Source organism: Adiantum capillus-veneris, chromosome 17, assembly GCF_014529385.1.
Source record: "Adiantum capillus-veneris isolate H3 chromosome 17, ASM1452938v2, whole genome shotgun sequence".
Taxonomy (NCBI): Eukaryota; Viridiplantae; Streptophyta; class Polypodiopsida; order Polypodiales; family Pteridaceae; genus Adiantum; species Adiantum capillus-veneris.
In genome coordinates this window covers 133,334,935-133,359,885 of record NC_140947.1, presented here as the reverse complement: position 1 = coordinate 133,359,885, position 24,951 = coordinate 133,334,935, and positions in this window count along the sequence as shown.

The window sequence follows — 24,951 nt, the reverse complement described above, 5'->3', positions numbered from 1 at the left end:
GGCCCGGCGTAGTTCCGTGCCAAGAGAGATGCTCCAAAGACTGGCGGACCTTTTGGTGTTTCTTTTATATTAATCTTTAAGTAAAGTACAACTCCCGTCGATGGTTGCTCTCAGATTCTGCGTCCAGATACTCTGAGAAGTGAGACCCCCCTTGGGTTAATTTATTGATACAAGGGACGCTAAAAGCAAAGCCCCAAAAGCAGTTAACTCTGAAAGAAACTTGATCGAAAAGCTACGAATAAAAGCAGCAGTCATCACAATCTGCGGAAATCCGTACAACCACGTCAGCACTGTTAGCGTGATCTACGGAAATTGGTACGTTTTGCCACGTCAGTTGTAAGGGAAATCTGCAGTGTCCGTGCAGCCAGCAACGTGAGCAGTATTTACGCACGTTGATTTTCTTTTAGTCTCTTTTGTCCCCTCAACAACGTCCCATAAGTTGGGTTATGCCACGTTATCAGTTTGTGACAGATGCGTGCCTTGCATGTGAGAATTTGTGGCCTTAGAGACGAAGATAATGTGAGGGAAATAAGAAAAGTGGAAGCAACGGGGAAACCTCAAAGGAAAGGGCAGTCATCCTTCATTTCTTCTGCATAGTAGCCATAGTTACCCGGAATGGGAGATCGGAACAAGGAACAGGAAACGACAACATGCATGAAATGCCATTCCCTATTTTGGATACTCACGTTTGAAACACGAAACGGGAAATTCGGATGGGAACGGGAAACGGGGACCTGAAAATGGCCATTCCCTGTTACTATGATGGAAGCGAGGGAATGTTTGATGAAGAGACCAACTCTTATGAAGACCGGCATCTTTCTTGGAGATGACCTCACGATGCCTAATTGCTCACATGCAAGAGGTAATGCCGGATAGTAGAGCGGCGAGGGAAAAAGGTAAGATTTCCTTTTACATTTTACCAAGATGGAAGGGTGTTGATGTTGGAACGCTGACGACGCGAGACTTATGGGACCACACTAAAGATGGGAACATGAACTGAAATGGGTCACTTTGTCTTGATGTAGGGGAATTTGAGGACAACTTTGTTAGGGAGAGACATCGTCTTTTACTGAGAGACACACTAGACACGAGGACAACTTATTCAACATGTGATTGGATATAGGTAGGAGATAGCTTGTCGAGCAAAAATGAGATCTGAGCACAAGGGAAAAGGGTCAGGTGGAGAAGGAGCCAGATTCAGAGAGGAGTTATAGCCGCTTCTGCACATTGTTCAGAGAGATGATTAGACCATATACAAGTGGGTGAGTGTCACAAGACGGGCACCACAGGCCAATACAAAGGAACAGACTGAACAGACTTTTAGCACTTCAATAACAACTGAACTTAAAGAGAGAGAGCACGTGCAACACGGAGTGTCGGAGTTCCACCCCAGAGAGTATCAACCTTAAGCCTTGGCGCCCCTTTCAATATTTTGTTATATTGCACCAACACAATACAGGCCGGTACTCACGCTCTACACCTTCTCCCAAAAGAGAGTTTTAGAAAATGAGCCGTAACCTCATATTTAAAGACCCTTGGCCATTAAAGGCAGTTTACATGAAAACCTTTAAACTCAAAAGCAACTGGTCCAAAAGCAGCTGCTCAAAAGCTACTAGCATAAATCATGGAAATCCGTACGATTGCCACGTCAGAAGTCAACGCAAAATGCGGGAATCCATACAGTCTTACCACGTCATTATGTCAACACAAAATTTGGGTTTTTCGTACAGTTCTACCACGTCATCAGCTCTCCACGTTGTCTTTTGTGTGTGAGGGTCCAACTTTATTGTCACTCCGGCCGCATCGGACCAAGTCTCATAATTTGGTTTTCAAGATACAACCAATTTCTAAAGGGAAACCAAATGCTGTCTTCTGTGTGATATCCCCCCTTCTTGAAAGAGAGTAATCGTCTGCGATTACAACATATCTGCAAAACAACTCAACTAAGCTCAAATTTTTTTGAGGGACGTTACGAGGGATAATCTATTGCTTTTTTTCTGTTAAGGAGTCGCCTTCTCCTCTCGATTCTTTTGTTAAGGAGTTGGCTTCTCCTTTCTTCCATATCGAAACTCTTGATATTCCGGAGTAGTAAAATTAGCCATCACACCCAGACTGCACTGATCTTCCATGGGTGTCTTGATACACTAAAATTGCATACCCAAGCAATCTCATCCAATTAGGAACATTCAGTGGTTGACACATCACGATGCAACACAAATGCTCACATATGCATGTTACAAGACATAGAAACATAAAGTCGCCGATACAAGGTCCGGGCCGGAAGATATTCAACGACTCCCTATCACTTCTTCCGCATAACCTTAATAGGTCCGGGCCGAGAGATATAGAGCCCTTTTAGAACCAAACGCCTCCCAGACCGCAGCCTACATCGTTTGGAGGTGCTGAGAGTAACCATTGCTCTGGCTTCTTAATACTCCTCCCACATAACCATCCATGTCCGGGCCGGGAATAACAACAAAAATATTTTTTCAAGCATACAATCAAATGATCTCGAGACATCCCGTCTGCATCGTTCAGAGGTTTTCTACCATACAACGATAAGCTCCTCAGACATCTCGTCTGTGTCGTTCTAGGTTCAAAAAATACCAAAACAACATTTCTTACGACTCCACCCGGAAGTAAAATCAGCAATCATTAAAACCAATATATTAAAACCTCAGCTCAAATTGGCACCAAGACAGGTTCAAAACACATACCATCTATTTCAAAAAAAATCCAAACAGGATCACCAAACAAGTTCTCATAGAAAATTCAAACTTAAAAAGCAATCTCGACATCAGGCAAGCTCAAAAAGTTGACGGACCTTCCATCTTGAAGCTTGCACAACAAGCTAGGGTGCAGTTACTTCCATAGGTGGTAGCTGACCGCACCATGATCCACAAACTCTTGAATAGTCGAAACAAGCCTTGACAAGCAATGTTCCTGTGGCGGTGATGGTAGTCCCAAGACCTGGTAATCACACTGAACCTCCAAGGTTTTTAGCTTGAAAAGTGATACATATTGAGAGATGTTGAAACTGTCCTGTAGGGCGGTAGTCTTTGGCTTTCACCCGAAATTCTTTACTTTAGACACACACACAGAGCAGTTCTGAAAGGAAGCATGCGATAGGAACTAACACTTAAGCACACACACGGCTCGGGAGCTAGAATGCTCCGAGCAGACGCCGACAACCTGTAGGCCCCAAAATTCTCGCCCCCTTTCGGTATTTCTTTATTCTTTAGGAGGGTAAATCACAAAGAAGAGCCCTGGGAATCCTTTGACAGTATCCAGCTAGATATCACCTATTCCGGCAAATTTGTGACAACATAACAACCCCAAAACTTGCTCGAAACCAATTCCCCTATTGGAACTCGCTTCTACTGGGATAAACCCTCTAATTCCTGTCCAAAAACAGTAAATTCAGCTCGTTGTATTTACTTGTTTTTGCCCTGTTTTCAGCCCTAAGCAGTCCTCAAACTGTCCTTTAACAGTGGGGCATTGTTCCCCATGGTTTTGACATTCGTATGGCTGAAAAACAATCAAAATACAGCGCATAAACAGCGCTGAAAATCGCACCTGTTCTATTCTCCCAGACTTGGTAAATTCACCAAAAAGTGCCACTTGGCACTCATGCATGCAATTTCCCCGCATTGCGCTTCCAGCTTACAAATCTCTCAACTGGTACATCAGTTGACTTTGCAATAGAGTAATAAAATGTTCCCCTTGTCATTCTGAAGCTAATGATGCAAACAGATTTCATGGCCCAAAGTAGAAGTTCCCTAAATTTTAGGGGATGCTTACGTTGGAGTCCCATTGGTCATCTGACCATCAATCCCCACTAGGACCGCATCCAAAAATGCAATGTAGCCCAGTTGTCAGGTACTTTCCTTTGGTGACCCCACCTGCACATTGTATCTTTATTGAGTTCACTTCCTAGTATCCACCAACTTGTTAAGTGCGACGAGGGGACCTACATGATCTTGAACTGAGCTAGACATCCTTTCACTATACGAGTTCCAGTGCCGACCAACTTCCCGTCTGCAGGTGAAACTACCATTCACAATGGCCATACAATGTCCGACCATTTGCAATCATTGGAAAGAAACCAACAATTAAGGTTAGGAGTTGCTTCGTCTCATGACATAACAGTTGCCACGTCCTCGTGACATACCCCCTCTTGAAATCACAAACGTCCTCGATTGCATACGAGAAATACATGCCACAGATGATCTTTGTGTTGCTAGCACTCTTTTATCATCGCATGTATCCGCAAGAAAGATCGTAACACATAGATACAAGTGACTTAATGAGACCTTTATACTTTTGTCATTTCCATCTGTTACACTGAATTCATATGTACATATGATGTGTGAGCTCTATCATTACCCCTCCTTTGCACATGTAGGGTTGGGGCATAAGTAGGTTGTAACCCAATGCCCTCAAGGTAAAGCTGCAATACATTTGGTGACTCTGACAATTCATGCTCTTCAATACACTTTGCATCCATAGGTGGATAGTTCTTGAGCTTCACCAAATAGCATCTTGCAACCCGTCCCTTAACTCTTACCTGTGCAAGAGGCTCTTGCCTCTAGAAACGAGCATAATTTCACAACACTATAGCGTATTACCCACGACCAAGTAAGCTCAAACTTCAAGATGATTAACCAATGCGTCAAAGAATCCAAGCAATCGCCTCAGAGAATCGGCGAGCAACGTGCCACTTGGCAGACCCACATCACTCCTGGAGGTTATCTAGTGGCCAGTCTACCACTGTGAGACCTGTCCCTATCTCATCTTGGTTCATGCTTGAAAACCCTAAAAATGCAGCAGAAAATAAGAAAACTAGCCCTAATTTGACCACTTTTGGGCAAGCCGAACATGCGGAATTTCATGTATGTCGTGTGAAGAGGAACCCTCTTCCATAATGCCCTTCCCTTTGTCGGCCATAGTGTAATCCCACGTTCATGTACTCTGTGTCTTTACCCAAAACAACAGAGGCTCACTTCTTGAAAAAAAAGTGATTGATATCCCGACAATGGAACCTTGAAACCGGCTCGTGGGGCGGTAGGCTTTCGCTTTCACCCGAAATTCTTTACTTTACTTTAGACACAGAGAGAGAGAGAGATCACTTTGCAAAGGTAATCTGTGACGGAAGCTAACACTTAGAGCGCACACACGGTTCGGAAGCTAGAATGCTCCGAGTAGACGCCGACTACCTGTAGGCCCCAAAATTGGCACCCCTTTCGGTATTTCTTTTTTCTTTAGGAGGTAAATTACAATGAAGAGCCCTAGGAATCCTTTAACTATATCCCGCTAGATACCAGTGTTCACACAAAATTTCGACAGCGTAACAGCCCCAAAACTTGCTCGAAACCAATTCCCCTGTTGGAACTTGCTTCTACTGGCATGAACCCTCTAATTCCTGCCCAAAAACATTAAATTCAGCACGATGTATTTACTCGTTTTTACCTTGTTTTCAGCCCTCAACAGTCCCCGAACTGTCCTTTAACAGTGGGGCATTGCTCCCCATGGTTCTGATGTCTGTATGGCTGAACAACAATCAAAATACAGCACATAACCAACACTGAAAAATTGCACCTGTATGGTGAGGTTATCCCCGAACTGTCCTATAACAGTGGGGCATTGTTCCCCATGGTTCTGGGGTCGGTATGGCTGAAAAATAGTCAAAATACAGCGCATAACTAGCATAGAAAATCGCACCTGTACGATGAGGTTATCACCCTCATCGGTGCCTGCTTTTGGAGCAGCAGTCAGCTACTCCTGTTCTTGCTCACGGAGGCTCTTGCCTCAACAAAAACACGTGTAACCACACAGTTGTACATGAGTCAAATGAAGAGTCCTCTTTTGGGGCATCACATTACTGCACGTAGGGAAGAGAGAGAGCAGTGTGAGGTGTGCTGGACATGACTTCTTGCACCACACTGTACATGAGAAGGAAAGCTTGCAGTCAATAGCTCCTAACCTGTGTGGCAGGTTCTCAATGTAGCATCCCCCAAGCATAAATCGAGCGCCCCCTCTTCTGCGCTTGACTTGTAATGCATCTGTGAACAAATAGATGCAAAAGGGGAAGAGTTCCATGGCTGCCAAAACCTACGTATCGTTGAAAACGTAGCAAAACAGCTCTGTAAACACGCATTTGATGCCTTCCAATGCTGAAAATGAGCTCCTTTGTCCTAGATGAAGTCATGGGAAGCTCAAAAATTGAGAGAAATGGGTGAAAATCAGAGATATTAGTCTCCAAAATTGATCCAAAAAGCGCTAACCTCATATTTAAAAGCCCTTGGCTATTCAAAGCAGTTTACACGAAAAGATTTAAACTCAAAAGCAACTGGTCCAAAAGCAGGTGCTCAAAAGTTGTGAGCGTAAATCACAAAAATTCGTACAACTGCCACGTCAGCAATCAATGCCAAACGCGAAAATCCGTACAATATGCCACGACATCATGTCAGCGCAAAATCTGGGTTTTTCATACAGCTCTGCCATGTCATCAACTCTCTACCTTGTCTTTTGTATGTGAGGGTCCAACTTTAATTTAATGCCTTTATGTCACTTGGGCCCTATCGAACGGTCTCATAAGTTGGTGGGAACTTCAAACTTATTCTGCTTCTTAGGGTTCAAGCCCCTTGGCCGGGATCTGCAAATTGGCTAAGATCTCAATGGCTTGACAAGTAGTTTGTGACATCCCCCCTTCTTGAAAGAGAGTAATCATCCGCGATTACAACATATCTCAAAACAACTCAAGTTAGCTCAAAAATTATCGAGAGACATTCCGAGGAACAATCCATTTGCTTCTTTTTTGTTAAGGAGTTAGCTTCTCCTATCGGCTCTTTTGTTAAGGAGTTGGCTTCTTCTCTTTTGCAAATTAGAACTCTTGATATTCCGGGTTAGCCATCACACCCAGACCACACTGATCTTCCATGGGTATCTTGATGCACTAAAATTACATATCCAAGCAGTCTCATCCAATTAGGAATATTCAGTGTTTGGCACATCACAATGCAACACAATGCTCACATATGCATGTTACAAGACATAGAAACATAAAGTCACCAAGATTAGTAACTTTATGTTTAAGAAACATAAAGTCACATATGTATGATGTGATTAGTGACTTTATGTTTGAGAAACATACAATCACATATGCTTTTTAAGTTTGAATTTTGTTTGAGAATCTGTTTGAGAACTTGTTTGGTGATCCTGTTTGAAATTTGTTTTGAAATAGATGGTATATATTTTGAACCTCTCTTGGTGCCGATTTGAAATGTCTGTGGTTTTTATGTTTTGAGGTCGACTGATGTTGAGACATAGAAGCATATGTGACTGATGTTTCTCAAACATAAAGTCACTAATCACATCATACATACCACCATAATCAAACAAGAACACAATGCGTGTACTATTCACATGACCATGACACAACGAGAAATTTCAAACACAGTAGTGTGCTAACTCAGTGTATTCACAGATGATGTGGATTTTGTGCCTTCTTTTGTGGGTTCTTTAAGGTATGCTTTCTAAGGACAATCTTCTTTCATGTGACCTTTAGTGTGACACTCAAAACATGATTTGTCTGGTGCATGCACGGCTCGTTCTTCAAAAGTTAACCAACCTCTTAAACTTCCTTGAGCAGATTTTTTAAAAGACGTCAACTTAGGGGTGTCTTGAGTTTAGGACTTCTGTGAGACTTCTGTGCTCTAGGTGTAGAAGAAGATTGAGTAGAAGAATCCGTCATACTTATCAATTGTCTTACCGTGCTTACCATTTGGTTAGTCTTGCGAAGTACTCGACTTGTTCTCCTTCGGCTTAATGCCTTTGTTGTACTTCATTTCTTATGCTAAGGCGATTCTAACGGCGTCATTATAGTCTTTAGGGTATATGAGAGAGAGAGAGAGAGAGAGATCCCAAGAAAATGATTAATCAGTTGGTCTGACATGTCAGTTTTGTTCAACTCTCGGTCTTCTGGTAGTTGTTCCTATTCCCAGTCCTTCAAACCAGTCTATTGGAAATAGTGACTCATGTAGCCCTAGACTGGCCTTAGTGTCACCCAGTTTTCTATGTGATAAGGTGGTTTCTGGTTTCTTAACATTACTCTCAGATGATCTCTCACGGTGTTCATCTCTTGGAATTGTTTTTGGTCCTTGTTCCAATATCCAATCCCTTATGGAATACCCTTGGTATTTGGTTTGTTCTACCTCCTCAGGAGTCATCAGAACAAAGTTGTTATAGCAATCCCTAAACAGGTAGGTTGGTAGGTCTGCTAATCCCTTCTTATCTTTGATCTTGAAGATATAAATGATCTTCATGGCTGTTAGTTGTCCTGGTTTGGCATGCGAAGTCCATAGAAGATCTTTTATGTTTCTATCTTCCCAACAATAGACTCCAATCTAGGATTATCCATACTAAGCCATTTCAAAGGCTTTAAATCTACTTGATCATATCCCTCGAATTATAAAGTTGGTGGTCCTTCTTTTGCTGACATATTTGGGATTATGGTGTTTACTTCTAACGCCCATTTGTCTACTACATTAGGGTTTTCGACTTGTATATACTGAGTTCCATTTTTGTCCATGTACATTTTTCCTTGTATTCGCCCTAATCTCTTCTTCAAACTCAATACAATGGTCATCAATACGAATAGCATACTTAAAGGTTGTAATGTATGTGGCTTTATCAAAGGCTAATAGGGCTTTGATAATGGGGTAGGTGTAAGGAGGAAAAGTGAGGACTTTGAATACTTTGGAGATGGAAGAGAGGACCATGTGTCACTACTTTGGTGAAGGTGAAAACCTCTTTTTTTTGCACATGAGTGTGTGTGGGCTTGCGCACGTGCACGCGCGCATGCACACACATACACACACACACACACACATCAATTTATTTTCTCTCTATGCAGCACTGGTTTCATTTTCATAGGGTAGAGCAATGTCCATTCCACAAGCAAACATGGAGAGGAAGAGAATGAGTCTTTCTTTTGTGAGCTCACTTAAATACTGTGCTAAGAACAAGGATTTCTACCAAGGCAACAAGATGCATGATGGTATTTGCGATAGTGGGTTACTTGAAAATACCGTGGTGATCAGAGACTGTAGGATTTTGTATGTATGACACTTCAGGGCCTTTGTCATATATAGTGCTGAAAGCAAAGGTTACAGGTTGTATCATCTGCAAACAAAATGTATTATGGTTTCACGGGATGTAGTGTTTGTGGAAGATTCTGTTCGGCCCTTGCTGTCATGTACTAGAGACAGTAATGTAAGCTCACACGACATTTATGACACTTTGTTGCCTCTTTTTAGTGGTGGAAATATGAATGTACCTCTGCCTTATCATCCAATTTTCTGCGCTGTGTTTGTGGCACCAAAGCATATGACAAACAACCAAAAACACGCATGCTTCATCAAAAGACAGAGGCTCCTCAACATCATGTAAGCTAGACATAGCCAAATCATAACAATCTGATGCATAAGATGCTTGGCGAGAGCCCGAACGAGTATGACTAGACAGAGGTGCATCCAATTTACTATCACGCAATGTATGCACCAACCATTTTGGCATACCTCTAGCCTGCTCATTTTCAGCCCTTTCCATATCAAAAACATCATGTACAGCTGCATCATTAATAGGCTCATCTGTAACATTTTCAAAAACCCCCATAGGCTGTACATTTTCCTCACTGCTCCTTAGAAAGATAAGATGCCTTTGCTGCCTTTATTGACGCGGGGTCCAGTTGATACGGTGGCAGTTCTTGTAGTTTTTCCTTTTGGTTTAACTTCTTCTTGGCCTTCTCCGCGGCTTGCATTGCTCCTGCTCAGTGAATAGAGTGCAAAGTTAGCAGAGTTGTCAGATTTTTCTCTAGAACGTCCTTTAGACTGAAATGCTGATAATCTGGTCCAAATTGCTTCAAATCAATTTTTGAACAAGCAAAGATGCATAAAATCATGCAAGGAACAAAACTGTATGGTCAAAACAAAAATTTGTAACCAAAGTAAATAATCGCGATTATTTATAGCTGAGAAAATTTTCAACTTTTTTGCAATTTTGGCTTTATAGGCTTAAAGTAAGTGCCAATTACATGCTCTGAGGGAAATTTGGGCTCATTTGGATGTACAAGGTGGAAATGGTACCAAATTTTGGCTTTAGGTCTCTGAAACAGTAGATATAATGGAAATTTGAGATTTTAAAATCCAAATTGACTCAAAATTGTCCAATGGGCTCATCACATCATGTACTTTGGATGCATGATGACCAATTTCCCAAATTGCCCCATTTTGGCTAAAAAGTAAATAATCACGATTATTAACTTTTCTTCCCAAAATGACATTTTTTGGCATAGATTGGTTTTAGGCATGATATAGACCTTGGTTATGAATTATGAGGTGATTTGGATCAAGATAAGTTGTTCATAACCCAAATTTTGGCTTTCACAGACTTCTTTGCGTTTTTTGGCAGTTTTGCAAGTAATGGGTGGTCATTTTGGCTCATACTTGATTTTTGGCATGTGATAGGTGTGTACACATGATAGGTGAGGTGAATTGATAATTTCCATGCAAAAATGTTGCAAAAGTAAATAATTGCGATTATTTCCTATAGTGACAAAAACTTTGCATTTCACATAAATTTTGACCTAAACATGTTTCATACACCTAACACAAGTCCTAAATTGAATTTAGTCAAGTTTGGTCATGTCGGCATCACTTTATGCTCTGTTGACTCTGAAATCACCGTCTTTTGTGACTACTCTGTCTGTTGGGTTGGTCTGTCAACTTTGAGGCTTTGGACTTGTTCGTAACATCATTGTGAAGCTACCTGTCCAATTCTGGCTCATTTGGAATTAGTTTGGCCGTCAAATTTGACGCTTTGTAACCTTCGAGCCGTTTTTCGCTTTTCGAGGGCTTTACTTGATGGATTTCTCCGAACCATATATGTTGTATATGAGCCTTATTAGCAAGCCATCTGTGGGGTCAGGTCGAAATTCTGGCATTTCTTAAAAAACCCTAATTCTCTACTGAGGACCCCCTTGACCCCAGCCGAATGATCATCTGATGGTATGGAATAGTTCTATTATGTTAGGGCATGCTAGGGTTTAAATTCCATCCGATTTGGTCAAGCTTGCAGGCCACTATGGTCACTTTTAAGTCGTAGGTCTTTGTACATTGCTCGGCTTCTAGGGTTTTTCCTAGGGCTTTAGACTAGCTACCGGCCGTACAAAATGGATCATTGATTAGTAAGGAACTTACCCCTCATGTCTCTTTTGAGACGGCGTTGCAAAAGGTCAATTGTGGGCTCCGGAAATGATGCGCGAAAGAAGCCGAAATGCTCTCTCTGCAAGCTCCAAGTGGAAATGAGGTGGTTTTAGCCTAAGCTGGATATCTATACCTGGACTTCCCGAACCTAATTTCCGCAGATTCCCCCGTTAGTCCTACTAGGCCGTGGAATCTATGTTAGGCTCAAAAATTTCCCAAATCAGATTCCTGTAGCTCATTCTGCAAAAATTTTGCAGACGTAGGTCTGGCCGCCTAATTTAGGCTTCCCACTTCCATCTTCTGATTTCGTTGAAAATTTTTGTGCTTGTCTGCCTTGTCTTTCTGATCACCATCGTTTCTTTCATTTTTCCATCTGAGCTTTCCTGCTATTTGTTATTAATTTTTGACCTTTTTATTTGAAAAATCAAAGAAAATAGAGAAATGCTCTAAAAAAGCAAGGCGAAAATCCAGTAATTAAGAAAATCCTTTGAAAAACACACTTTATTGTTTTTTGTTGGATTTCTCCATTTTTTAAGACTCCTTTTTAACAAAAATGATGAAAATACACATAAAAGGACTATTTTTTTATGATTTTTTGATAGTATATACATTATTTACACTCATCGGAAAGATATTATTAGTGAATTTTCCCTTGTTGATGAATTATAAGGGCATTATTAGGTAGTTTTGCAAAAAATCATATGTCTATACTTTTTAACAGCATAGATCATTCCTAGTCCTTCTCTTTCAGTGGTGGTGTAATTCTTTTCTGCCATATTCAATTGTCAGCTAGCATAAGAAATAGGAAAGTCAATTTTCCCATCTCCTGGTTGGGCTAGTATACAACCAATAGCAAAGTTGGAAGCATCTACATGTACGTGGAATACCTTATCCCAATCGGGTGCTTTCAATATTGGAGCTGATGTGAGAGCTTGCTTAAGCTTCATGAAGGATTCTTCACATGCCTCGGTCCATTCAAAGTGTGTAATCAAGCTATACATGGGTTTTGCAATTACATCATACATGTAAATGAACCGTCGGTAATATCCACAATGTCCCATGAAGGCTTGTACTCCTTTGATTGTTGTTGGTCTAGGCAAATCAGCAATGACATGAATCTTTTCAATATCGGTAGCTATGCCATTTTTAGACACTATATGTCCAAGAATTTTCCCTTGTCTTCCCATGAATGTGCACTTTTCCGGGTTTAAGCAAATCCTGTAAAGTCTACATTTCTCGAATACCTTTTTGAGGTGTTCAAAATGATCAGATCGGCTTGACGAATGTACGCATAGATCATCCATGTATACTTCCAAGAATTTCCGAAGATACTCTTTGAAAGCATGGCTCATCAATCTCTGAAATGTGGCTGGAGCATTAGTTAACCCAAACGGCATAACCTAATAGGCAAATATACCCCATTCTGTTGCAAAAGCAGTTTTGTGCTGATCTTTTGGGTCAACCAAAAGTTGATTGTATCCCGAAAAGCCATCTAAGAAGCTATAAGCTTCTTTTCCTACCACTCGTTCTAAAACGTGCTCAGTTATCGAAAGAGGAAAGTTGTCTCTAATGGTAGCTGCATTCACTTTTTTGAGGTTAACACACACTCGTAATTTCCCATTCTTCTTAGGTACTACCACAATTGGGGACACCCAATCAGTGTGTTCAATTTCGTAAATGAATTCAGCTTCCCTTAGTTTTTCAATTTCTTCTTTGATCTTTCTGGTAAATGTTTCGTTATAAGTGTATGGTCTCTGTCTACTTGGTTTCGCATCATCTCTCATGGGTATGGTATGTTGACAGATTTCTGGATCAACACCCTTGAGATCTTTGTAAGACCAAGCAAAGATATCTCGATATTCCTTTAGCAAACTTAACAAAAGCTTTCTTCTTCTTCTGTTAGGTCATTTGCAATGTAGGCCCGCCTAGGCTCTTCTCCTGGTTCAGCCAAGTTTACCCTTTTAGCGTTTTCAGGTCCTTCGTAAGACTCGCCTTGTTTCCGTAGTTCCCTAACAGGTTGTTCGATTATGATTTTCCGATCTTGGAGAGTATACTTTTTGTAATGGGATGGAACATGCATTACATCCTTCCCATCCTCTTCTGTATGGTTTCCATCTCTGTGGTGAATATCTCCTTTAGAGCTTTTTTCAACTCTTGATATTGCTTTTTCCGCTCGACTCTGGTCATGAGTGGTTTTTTATTCTAATGTTCTTCATGAGTACCCTTCCTTGTTTTTCTTAATGTCCGAGACATTTTTGAGTTTTCGTACGAAGGATATCTGCCAGTTATTTTGTCCTTGACACAATCTTTAGCATCTATTTGCATCATGAATTGTGTTTTACTGGAGACTGATGGCATAGGTCGTGCTTTCACAATTTTGTCCCTCTTTCTTCTATACCATTTTTGTCTTCTTGATTTTTGGTTTGGAGAGTCAAAAAACTTTTCCTCCCTTCCCCTTAAGAGTAGTTGAGCTCTTGTATGTTCTTTTTCGGATCCCGAATCTTCAGAGGTAGCTGAGTGTTCATCCAACTCATCAGTTGCACCGTAATAGAGGTCAGAAAAGACTTGTTGAGCTTTCATCAAGTCCTTTGTTTCCTCATCCTTGTTTTTCTCGATGTTAAGGACTGACATCATTTGGATGGGAATTATGTCATAGCCATCCTCATTGCAAAATTGAGTAGGCATAGACGTATTCACACATACATCCATTATTGCTAAGATTTGAGTCCACTCGAATGGTTTGAATAAATGCTCTGGGAAGGGTTCAAGTATGTAGGCTTCGTCTGTACAGTCTCTTTCTAGGATACATTCCTCTCGTCTTAAGCTTCCATTTTCTGAAGCTCCGCACATCCAAATAGGAGTGTATTTTTTTAGCCATGATGGAAGTTTAGTTTCAACCGAAGAGACTGAATCAAACTCTTGAATGGGTGTTTTCAAGACGTCTCTATAGGTGTGGTCCTTTAGATTGACTCTTGTTATAGATCCCACCTGCTTTAAGTACAGATAGTCGTTTCCCCAATCTTGGATAAGCTGTACCTGTCACATGAAAGGTCCTCCCAATACGATTTCATAGTTGCTTTTTTTCCCAAAGTCTACTATGGCAAAAGTGTGTTGATATTCAATTCCACATGAGTTGACTATCACTTTTTCTAGTAGCCCTAGTGGTCTTTCAATGTGTCCGTCAGCTAACTGCAATTTCATTCGCGTTTGTCTAATGGTTGGCTTTCCCCAGGATTCCCATACTGCTTTAGTGGCTTGGCTATGCCAGCTTCACTATCCAGTGTTGGAATGGTTTTAATGTCATTATATTTCACTGGGAGGGTAGTGTTTCCTTCTTCCCCTTCATAATATTCTCCGACCTTGTTCATAGGAACTGATCGAATCTCTTTGTATTCCGTTTCATTTTTCGAGTTTCCCAAATTCTTAGAGATTAACCCCGTTATCCCCACCTTTTCTAGGGTTTTCTGTAAATCATTCCACAAGTATGGCCTGAGTTTCAACAGTTCCCCCAAAGTGAGAGTGCATTGGATAGGTGTAGACATGATTGAATGAATGTTGTCTACTTCTAGGGTCTATTTGGCTCTTTTGACTTGAGTGGTTTTGCAAATGATAGACTCATCTTCGTTATCTCCCAAGTAAGAAGGTAATGTTTTTAATGTCATTGGTTTAGATATCCCTGAAGCCTCTGATCCGCAATCCCCATATAAGGATTGTATATCCAGGTTTATATCAGATGGTAGGTTATCCAACCAGACTTCCTCTATAGGGACTGACTTTAAAGTTAGGCTTCCATCATTGATCTCCCTTACCTTTTCTTATAAGTGTCTTGGCCAATCTTCTTCTACGAATGGAATTCCGTCTAAGGCATCTTCACTGTCCAGCACCAGGAGCTCTGGTTCATTTGTTTCAAGGTGGGGCTCTGCCACCACATCGGATTTTGCTTTCTTTTCTTCTACCGCAAGCTCTTCCGGTTTTGTAATACTTTCAAGCTTGGGTTTTTGTTTATCCAGAATTTCCTGGGTGATTCTTACAAAATTTTGATAAGCTTCTAGCTTAGCTGCTTCCATGTCTGGAGATGGATAGTTTTTCCATTTGTTTTCCATGTTTTGGCCTGCTTTTAGTCCGGCTTGGTAGGCTTCCAAGGCAGCATTGATAGGCTCAAAAATTTTATCAACCAGAATGAATCCTCCAGATTTCACGGTTGTTTCCTTAAATTCACTGTTTGTTTCCTTCGACTTGTCCTGGGCTAGAATTTTTTCTTCCTCTTCGTTTTCAACCCGTTGTTTTTGTTTTCTCATCTCATATCTTTTGCTTCTGCTCCTTTTGATTTTTTGAGAAGAAACTTTTGTATTCTCCGAATCATCAAAGGAATTGTGTTTCTTTTTCTTTGCCTGAGCTCTAGTGATTACCTTGATTGGAACAATTGGTTTGCTCTCTGATGAGCTACTAGGCATCACTTGGACTACGTTGACTACAGTTTTTCCCTTGTTCAAAGGATTCTTAGGACAGTCTTCCGGAAAGTGTCCTCCCTTTTTGCAACATTGTATGCAATAGGCTTCAATTGGTTTGAGGTTTTTGTCAGGCTCTGGACATTCGTTTTTCCAATGGTCATCAGCACCACAGTTATGACAGTTTCTTGTTCTGGGCTTCATCATGGGTCTTCTCATAGGAGGTCTGACACCTTGATTAGCTACATAATACATTGGTGCAAGCTCTGGTGGAGCATAAGTGATGGTTTCCTCCATTGGTGGTGGTTGTGGACTATACCAATCTCCCTCTACCATTACAATATATAGACTAGGCTCTGCACAGGGTGTAACATGCACTAATGCTTGTTCATCTATGACCCCTTCTGAGTGCATGTACTTTACAGGCACCGCATTATGTCCTGGATAAGGAGGTTGTTGTCCCAACACAGATTGAGGTCTCTCCATACCCATTGGTGGTCTCTGAACCTGAGCCATAGTAGGCTGATATCTGTACATGGGTTGTCCTTGTGGCCTCATGGGCACGTACTGAACATTCCCATCATACTTTGGTCTGAAGTAGCACTCGTGGGTCTCGTGGTTTGTCCATTTTCCCTCGATTGCACACCATTTTTGTGGCCTAATTAGTTGTCCATGTGGGGATATCCTGTTAGGAAATAAGACGTAGCTAAATAGATAATTGAGTAGATTACTTAATGGAGAGAGACAGATTTACATACACGAGATTATAGAGTAGAGAGAGAGAGAGAGAGAGAGAGAGTACACACGATATACGTGGTTCACCCAATGTGGGCTACGTCCACGGGAAAGCAGCCACTCAATGGCTTTAGTACTTCAAAACAAGAAGTAATTTACAAAGGGATTATACCCTTAATGGAGCTCCCGCCTTGCTTCACTCTCACCACCTCACACTCACCTTGTTGCATCAACTTCACACTATAAAATGTGTGTAGAAATGGCCTCCTTTTATAGGCCAAAAGGGCTGCCCTCTCTTATGAGAGACAGCCATGTGTAGCCGCCCTTGTGCGAATAAGTCCAAATCGGACCCTCCAATCCGCCCATGTGTGGCCGCCCTTGAGAAGACAAGTCCGCTTTTGAATTCGGCCACCGGCCATTGAATTCGGCCACCGGCCACCGGCCATTGACTTCCGACCACCGGCCACCGGCCATTGACTACCGGCCACCGGCCAACCGACCGGTTGTTTTCCGACCACTTTCCGACCGCCGTCCGGCCATAATATTCCGGCGAAAAAAAAGTCTCGGGGGCCTCCGCCCCCGAGGCCTTTAAAGTTGCCCCTGATTCTTGTCCGTGAAAATTTTGGTTTCCGGTGAGTGATTTTCCTTCACGCACAATGGCTTCTCCTCATAGTGGGGGCCTTACAAATGTGCGCTTTTACCACAAAAAATTACAAGGGTAAATCAGGCTCCATACTTAACAATCTCCCACTTGGAGACTGATCTCCAAACCAAACCTGTGACTGCTTTCCATTCTGGCTTTTTATCCTTGAATGCCGATTGAAGATGAGCAAAAGCTCAACTTCTCCTTGTTGACCACCTTTGTAAACATGTCTGCAGGATTTTCACTTGTATGCACCTTTCCTAGCTTTAGTTGTCCCTCTTCCAAAAGAGTGCGTATGAAGTGATATCTCACCTCAATGTGCTTTTTCCTTGAATGAAAGGCTGAGTTCTTCGCAAGATGGATAGCGCTTTGGCTATCACTGTATAAGACACAATTGTCTTGTTTGAATCCAAGCTCTTCTAAGAATCTGTGAAGCCACAGAATTTCTTTGCTTGCCTCCGTCATTGCTACATACTCTGCTTCCGTGGTAGAAAGTGAAACCACTTTCTGCAGCTTTGAAGCCCAGCTTACTGCTGTGCCTCCAACCGTGAACACATAGCCAGTAGTGCTCCTTCGAGTATCTTTGTCACCTGCCATATCTGCATCAGCATACCCTTCTAGAAAAATATCAGTTCCTCCAAAATACAAAGCATTTGTTGTTGTCCCTTTTAGATACCTAAGTATCCACTTCACAGCTTGCCAATGCTCTTTACCTGGGTTGTCCATGAACCTACTCACAACTCCCACTGCATGTGCAATGTCTGGCCTTGTCCAGACCATAGCATACATTAGAGAACCTACCGCTGCAGCATATGGAACTTTAGACATATAGGCTATCTCCTCTTGTGTCTTTGGACACATATCCTTCGTTAGTTTAAAATGACCAGCCAAAGGTGTAGAAACTGGTTTTGCATTTTGCATTGCAAACCTTTCTAGTACCTTCTTGATGTAATCTTCTTGAGATAGCTTTATTGTTTTCTTCGTCCTGTCCCTTGATATTTTCATACCAAGTATCCTCTTTGCAGCACCTAAATCTTTCATTGAAAAAGATTTGGACAGCTCCTCTTTTAGGTCTTTGATGTCCTGCATGTTAGCACTTGCAATCAACATGTCATCAACATACAACATTAGGATGATGAATTTCCCATCTCCCAAATTCTTCGTGTAGACGCAGTGATCCGAGTTGCATCTTGTGAATCCATGATCCAACATCCATCGATCAAACTTCAAGTACCATTGTCTTGATGCTTGCTTTAAACCATACAAGCTCTTCTTTAATCTGCAAACCATTTTCTCCTTACCTTTTACTTCATACCCCTTTGGTTGAAGCATGTAGATTTCCTCCTCTAAGTCACCGTGAGGGAATGCCGTATTTACATCCATTTGCTCGAGATTTAGATCATGAGCAGCCACAAGGCTTAAGACAAGACTAATTGAGTTCATTTTTACAACAGGAGAAAATATTTCATTTTTACCACAAGCCTAGACTTGTACCTTTTCTTCCCACCTTCTTCTTCCTTTATCTTGTACACCCATTTGTTTTGAAGTGCCCGCTTACCTTTAGGCAACTCAACCAACTCCCATGTTTGGTTCTGATGTAGTGAGTCCATCTCCACTTGCATGCTCTTCGTCCATTCTTCTTTGGATTCATGTTGCATAGCTTCTTCATATGATTCCGGCTCTCCAGAATCTGAGATCAAGAGATGGTTGAAGGAAGGAACAAACCTTTCTGGAGGTCTACTTGCTCTTGTAGATCTTCGGGGAATAGGTTGAGGCTCCTCATTTGGTTGATGTTGTTGCACATTGTCACCGTTTGCAGTCCTTGAGTCTTCACCGTCCTCAAGCTCCATGTACTCATCACCTGTTTCTTTTGTTTGTTTTCTTTCCAAGTAATCTTTGTACATATTTTGTTCGTTAAAAATTACATCCCTACTCCTTAAGATTTTACCATCTTCAGGATTCCATAGGCGATACCCAAAGTCTCCTTCTCCATATCCAATGAAGAAACACTTTTTGGACTTTGCATCTAACTTTGATCTTAGGCTTCTATCTATGTGCATGAAAGCCTCACACCCAAACACTTTGAGAAATGCATAATTCACCGGTTTACCTGTCCATGCCTCTTCTGGAACTCCCCCATCCAATGCCGTTGAGGGTGACCGATTGATTAAGTACACAGACGTACTTACAGCTTCTGCCCAAAGCTCAAGCGGTAGGCCTGCATGTAGCCGCATGCTTCGTGCTCGTTCCATGATTGTCCTGTTCATCCTTTCCAAAATCCCATTTTGTTGAGGTGTCCTTGGGGTTGTCCTTTGCCTCCGAATGCCATTGCTAGCACAAAAGCTTTCAAAAGCTTGGCTGCAATATTCGCCTCCATTGTCGGATCTGAGGCATTTAACCTTGGTACCTGTTTCATTCTCCACAAAGGCTTTCCACCTTTGAAATATGGAAAATACATCGGATTTATTCTTCATGACATAAACCCATGTTTTTCTAGTCGCATCGTCTATGAATGTTACATAGTACAATGAGCCACCAAGTGATGGTGTACTTGCAGGACCCCAAACATCAGAATGAACCAACTCAAGTTTTTTATTTTTTCTTTCATTTCCTGATTTTTGAAATTTTACCCTCTTTTGTTTACCATAAACACAATCTTCACAGAACTCTAAGTCCACTTCTTTCAAACCTGGTAGAAGCTTCTTTGTTTGAAGGATTTGCATTCCTTTGGCACTCATATGCCCAAGTCGGTAGTGCCACACCGCACTGTCAACTTCTGTAGTTGCTGCACAAGCTGAAGGTTGCGTGCTAACAGCACACAAGTAAAGTGTACTGACTTTTTCACCCTTGGCAACCACCAAAGATCCCTTTGAGATCTTCCACCGTTTGTTTCCGAATGCAATGTTGTGACCTTCATCGTCCAATTGTCCTGTAGAGATCAAATTTTTGCGAAGAGAAGGAACATGCCTAACATCTTTAAGCTTCCATTCATTTCCGTTAGCAGTTTTGATAGAAACTGTACCTTTGCCGACAATCTCACAAGCTTCATCATCTCCCAAGTATACATACCCAAAATTACCTTTAGTGTAGTCTTGGAAATGTTGCTTGTGTGGTGTCGCATGGAATGAAGCCCCGGAATCTACTATCAAGGAATTAGACACGTTGTCTAATGAGAGAATTAGAGCATCTTGCTCTACTTTACCTGCCACATTGGCCTCCGATGTTGGCTTGTTGTCTTGAGACTCTGTCTCCTTCTTCTTCTTGGACCAGCAATCCTTCTTGACGTGGCCCTTCTTGCCGCAGTTCCAACATTCAAGAACTGACTTTGTTCGTGATTTGCTCCGTCTTGAGCGATGTTAACCCTCATGGCACACGGACACCCATCACCTACGACGGATGCGTATTATGTATGATTTAGAGTCAGGTACCGGGCTTGTCGGACCAATAGGGAAAGGTAGAGTGATCGTCGATGAGAGGCGCACTTTAACTTGGACATTCAAGGGATTAGTTGGTTAAGCATGGGCGCCCAAGTGTGAATGGGGTGAGCTCCTATAAAAGCCAACTAAACCTAATTTTTACTCATTCTCTCATTTGTGCAATTGAAGAGTGCTCTTGCTCCATCTCCATCTCCATCTTCTTCTTCTTCACCTCCTTGTGTGTGTGTGTGTGAGAGAGAGAGAGAGAGAGGGAGAGTGTGTGTGCGATCGAGCATTACGAAGGCACGACGGCAGCGAAGCGGTTGAGCGTGGCACGACTGCAGCTTCTTCTTCATCGCGGCGAGGAATCCACCACGAAGGCGAGCGTAGAGCGGTGAGTGACACACCCTTTGTTTTCTTGAGCTTGCTAGTTTAGGCTTGTTGTGTGCTTGGAGCCGTTTGTGGCTCGCATACGGTGTATTGGCAAGTCCCTTGCTTCGACAGTGCGGCAAGGAGCGCACAAGCGATCACGACCCTTTTGGTTTTTGAACCTCTCCTTAGGCCTTCCTCTTGTTTCCACTGATAGTGCAGCACTTGATGATTCTCCTGTGCTTCTCCTTCGCATTTCCTCGCTTAGAAGAACACCCACAACATCATCAAACTTAAGAGTATTTGTGCCAGAGATAGAATTACTTACAGCCATCACAAGGCTGTCCCAACTATCCGGTAGAGATGATAGTATAAGGAGAGCTCGCACTTCGTCATCGAAATTGATTTTCACTGATCGAAGTTGACTTATGTTTGTGTTAAAGTCATTTAGGTGTTCTGCAACTGAACCATTCTCTGCCATCTTTAGATTGAACAAGCGCTTCATAAGAAATACCTTATTGGATGCCGATGGTTTCTCGTAGAAGTCGTCAAGTGACTTCATCAAGTCCTCCGTGGTCTTCATCTCCGAAACATTGAAGGCCACCGTTGACGCCAAGCTTAACCGGATTGTTCCTAGTGCCTTTCGATCAAGGACAATCCATGCTTCATCTGCCATTGTTGCGGGCTTCTTCGCAAGACCGCCTAGTGGCAAATAGAGGTCCTTCTGGTAGAGATAGTCTTCAATCTGCATCTTCCAATGTTGGTAGTTTTTGCCGTTGAACTTCTCAATCTTGAGCTTCCCCTCCTCCGCCATAACTCCCACTCAATTCAAGGAATCCTTTCCTTGAGATAATTTAGCTACGAGCAAACCTTGCTCTGATACCAGTTGTTAGGAAATAAGACGTAGCTAAATAGATAATTGAGTAGATTACTTAATGGAGAGAGACAGATTTACATACACGAGATTATAGAGTAGAGAGAGAGAGAGAGAGAGAGAGAGAGAGAGAGAGTACACACGATATACGTGGTTCACCCAATGTGGGCTACGTCCACGGGAAAGCAGCCACTCAATGGCTTTAGTACTTCAAAACAAGAAGTAATTTACAAAGGGATTATACCCTTAATGGAGCTCCCGCCTTGCTTCACTCTCACCACCTCACACTCACCTTGTTGCATCAAATTCACACTATAAAATGTGTGTAGAAATGGCCTCCTTTTATAGGCCAAAAGGGCTGCCCTCTCTTATGAGAGACAGCCATGTGTAGCCGCCCTTGTGCGAATAAGTCCAAATCGGACCCTCCAATCCGCCCATGTGTGGCCGCCCTTGAGAAGACAAGTCCGCTTTTGAATTCGGCCACCGGCCATTGAATTCGGCCACCGGCCACCGGCCATTGACTTCCGACCACCGGCCACCGGCCATTGACTACCGGCCACCGGCCAACCGACCGGTTGTTTTCCGACCACTTTCCGACCGCCGTCCGGCCATAATATTCCGGCGAAAAAAAAGTCTCGGGGGCCTCCGCCCCTGAGGCCTTTAAAGTTGCCCCTGATTCTTGTCCGTGAAAATTTTGGTTTCCGGTGAGTGATTTTCCTTCACGCACAATGGCTTCTCCTCATAGTGGGGGCCTTACAAATGTGCGCTTTTACCACAAAAAATTACAAGGGTAAATCAGGCTCCATACTTAACATATCCCCTGTCCTGGTCCTCTCATAGGTGCCTTGTGCATATTGTTCATCATGTCATTCATTCTTTTTAGCATATCTTCTATGGCTGAGAGTGGTGCCGCAGCAGCCGTTCCCACTTGTGCTGGTTTTGTGGATGCAGTCTTCTCGCTTTGGTTATCCTTCGGAACGTCCTCTTCATTAAAGATCTCACAATTGTCTCCTAGGTCGATAGCATCAGACACACACGCCTCTAGGGTTGTATGCTTTTTACTATAGAGTATAGCATGAAGTTATTTGTTTAGCAGTCCCTCCAGAAACAATGAAACAAGTCGCTCCTCTGCAGGTATCTCCGTCTCTGGGCATCTGGCAATGTATTGTTTCATTTGAGTTGCACAATCCCTAACAGACTCACCATGTTTCTGTTCAAAGCTGTAGATTTGAGCTACCGTATTATGTTTAATCTCCGTTTTAGAACAAGCAGCTACAAATCCTTGAGCTAATGTATTCAAATCCATGATTGACCTTGGTGGAATGTTTTGGAACCATGTCAAAGCTTTTCCTTCTCATGTCATTCCAAATCCTTCGAATTGAGTATGGAAATCGAATATGTGCTCCGCTCTTAGCACTTGCTTGAAGCTTGCTAAGTGGTCATGGGGATCCCCTGATCCACTGTATTTTCTGACCCATTTTTGGAAATCAGCTGGTCTGACACGTCTATTTGGTTACACTCCAGGTCTTCTAGGAGTTGGTCCTATTCCGATTCCTTCAAACCAATGTAGCCCTGGGCTGGCCTTAGTGTGGCCTTAGTGTCACCCATTTTTTCTTCGTGATGAGGTGGTTCTGGTTTCTTCACATTACTCTCAGATGATCTCTCACGATGTTTGTCTCTTGGAGTGGTTTCTGGTCCTTGACCCAATATCCAATCCCATATGGAATACCCTTGGTTTTTGGTTTGTTCTACCTCCTCAAGAGTCATCATAACAAAGTTGTTGTTATAACAATCCCTAAACAAGTAAGTTGGTAGATCCGTAGATCCCTTATCTTTGATTTTGAAGATATAGATAATCTTCATGGCTGTTAATTGTCCTGGTCTAGCATGAGAAGTCCACAAGAGATCTTTTATGTTTCTATCTTTCTAACAATAGACTCCGATCCTAGGATTATCCGTATTAAGCCGTTTCAAGGGCTTCAAGTCTACTTGATCGTATCCCTCGAATTCCAAAGTTGGTGGTCCTTCTTTTACTGACGTATCTGGGATTATAGTGTTTACTTCTAAGCCCCATTTGTCTACCATATCAGGATTTTCAACTTGTACATATTGAGTTTCGTTTCGATCCATGTACATTTTTCCTTTTTTGTTGGCACTAACTTCTTCTTCAAACTCAATACCACGATCATCAATGCGAATAGCATACTCTTCGTTAGGGTCCAAGTAAACCTGGGCTCCATGGCAATTAGTCTTGTAAGAAGAGAGTATATGCTTATAGCGCACTGTCGTTCCGGTTTCAGAGTGAGTCGAGTAAGAAGACATTTCGGATGTTGAATCTGAAAAAGTGTCCGATACTTCTTCAAGAATTGTGTGTAAGGAATTTCCTTGATTTATGCTTTCGATACTCTATTGGTGTTTTCTCCAAATAGGCATTGTTTTCCTATTACACAACCAGATCTAAGGTTCATATAGACTTATGAAGCCCTGGATAGAGTACTCACCTTAGATTGACTTGTCGTCAATTTCCACTTGACTCAATTGCAACTTTCTATCAAGCCACTGATTCTTTGTCTGCAACCTGATTCCTATACACAATTTGTCAAATTAGCTATTTTTCTATAAGGACAATCGAGCTCTTGAGAACTCCAGTGATTGGTCTCTGTATTTCACTTCAATTCGTGCTATGGAAGTCAAAACTTTGACTTTCAGATTCAGTTTAGCAAAATTAGAGGTTTAATCTGCAATCTGTAAACTGAGTGTATCTGTACCAATTTTGATCCGATTGACACCAAAATTTTCTAGTGGCCTTATTTTATGCTGGTCTAAAATTGTATAAGCCCAAAAGCCAAATTTGAAGTCTCTGGGTAGCAGAAGTAAATAATCACGATTATTTACTTTTGTCACTTCTTTTGCATTTTCTAGATTGGTTTGGCAAGTATACAACTTGTTAAAGCCCTTGGGAAAGTTTCAACAAGTTTGGATAAAATTTGATCAAGTTTACCCACTGTTCCGTGTCCGCAGACTCTGATTTCGAGAATCTGGCTTAGGTTTCAATTTTGTGGTCCAAATTTCACCAAAATTGATTTGTGGGGTCCAATTGATGTGCTTGACTTTGTGGTATACTCAAATTTGCAAAATCACCAAGTTTGGAAGCAAAAGTAAATAATCGCGATTATTTACTTTTGACAATTTTTTACAAATT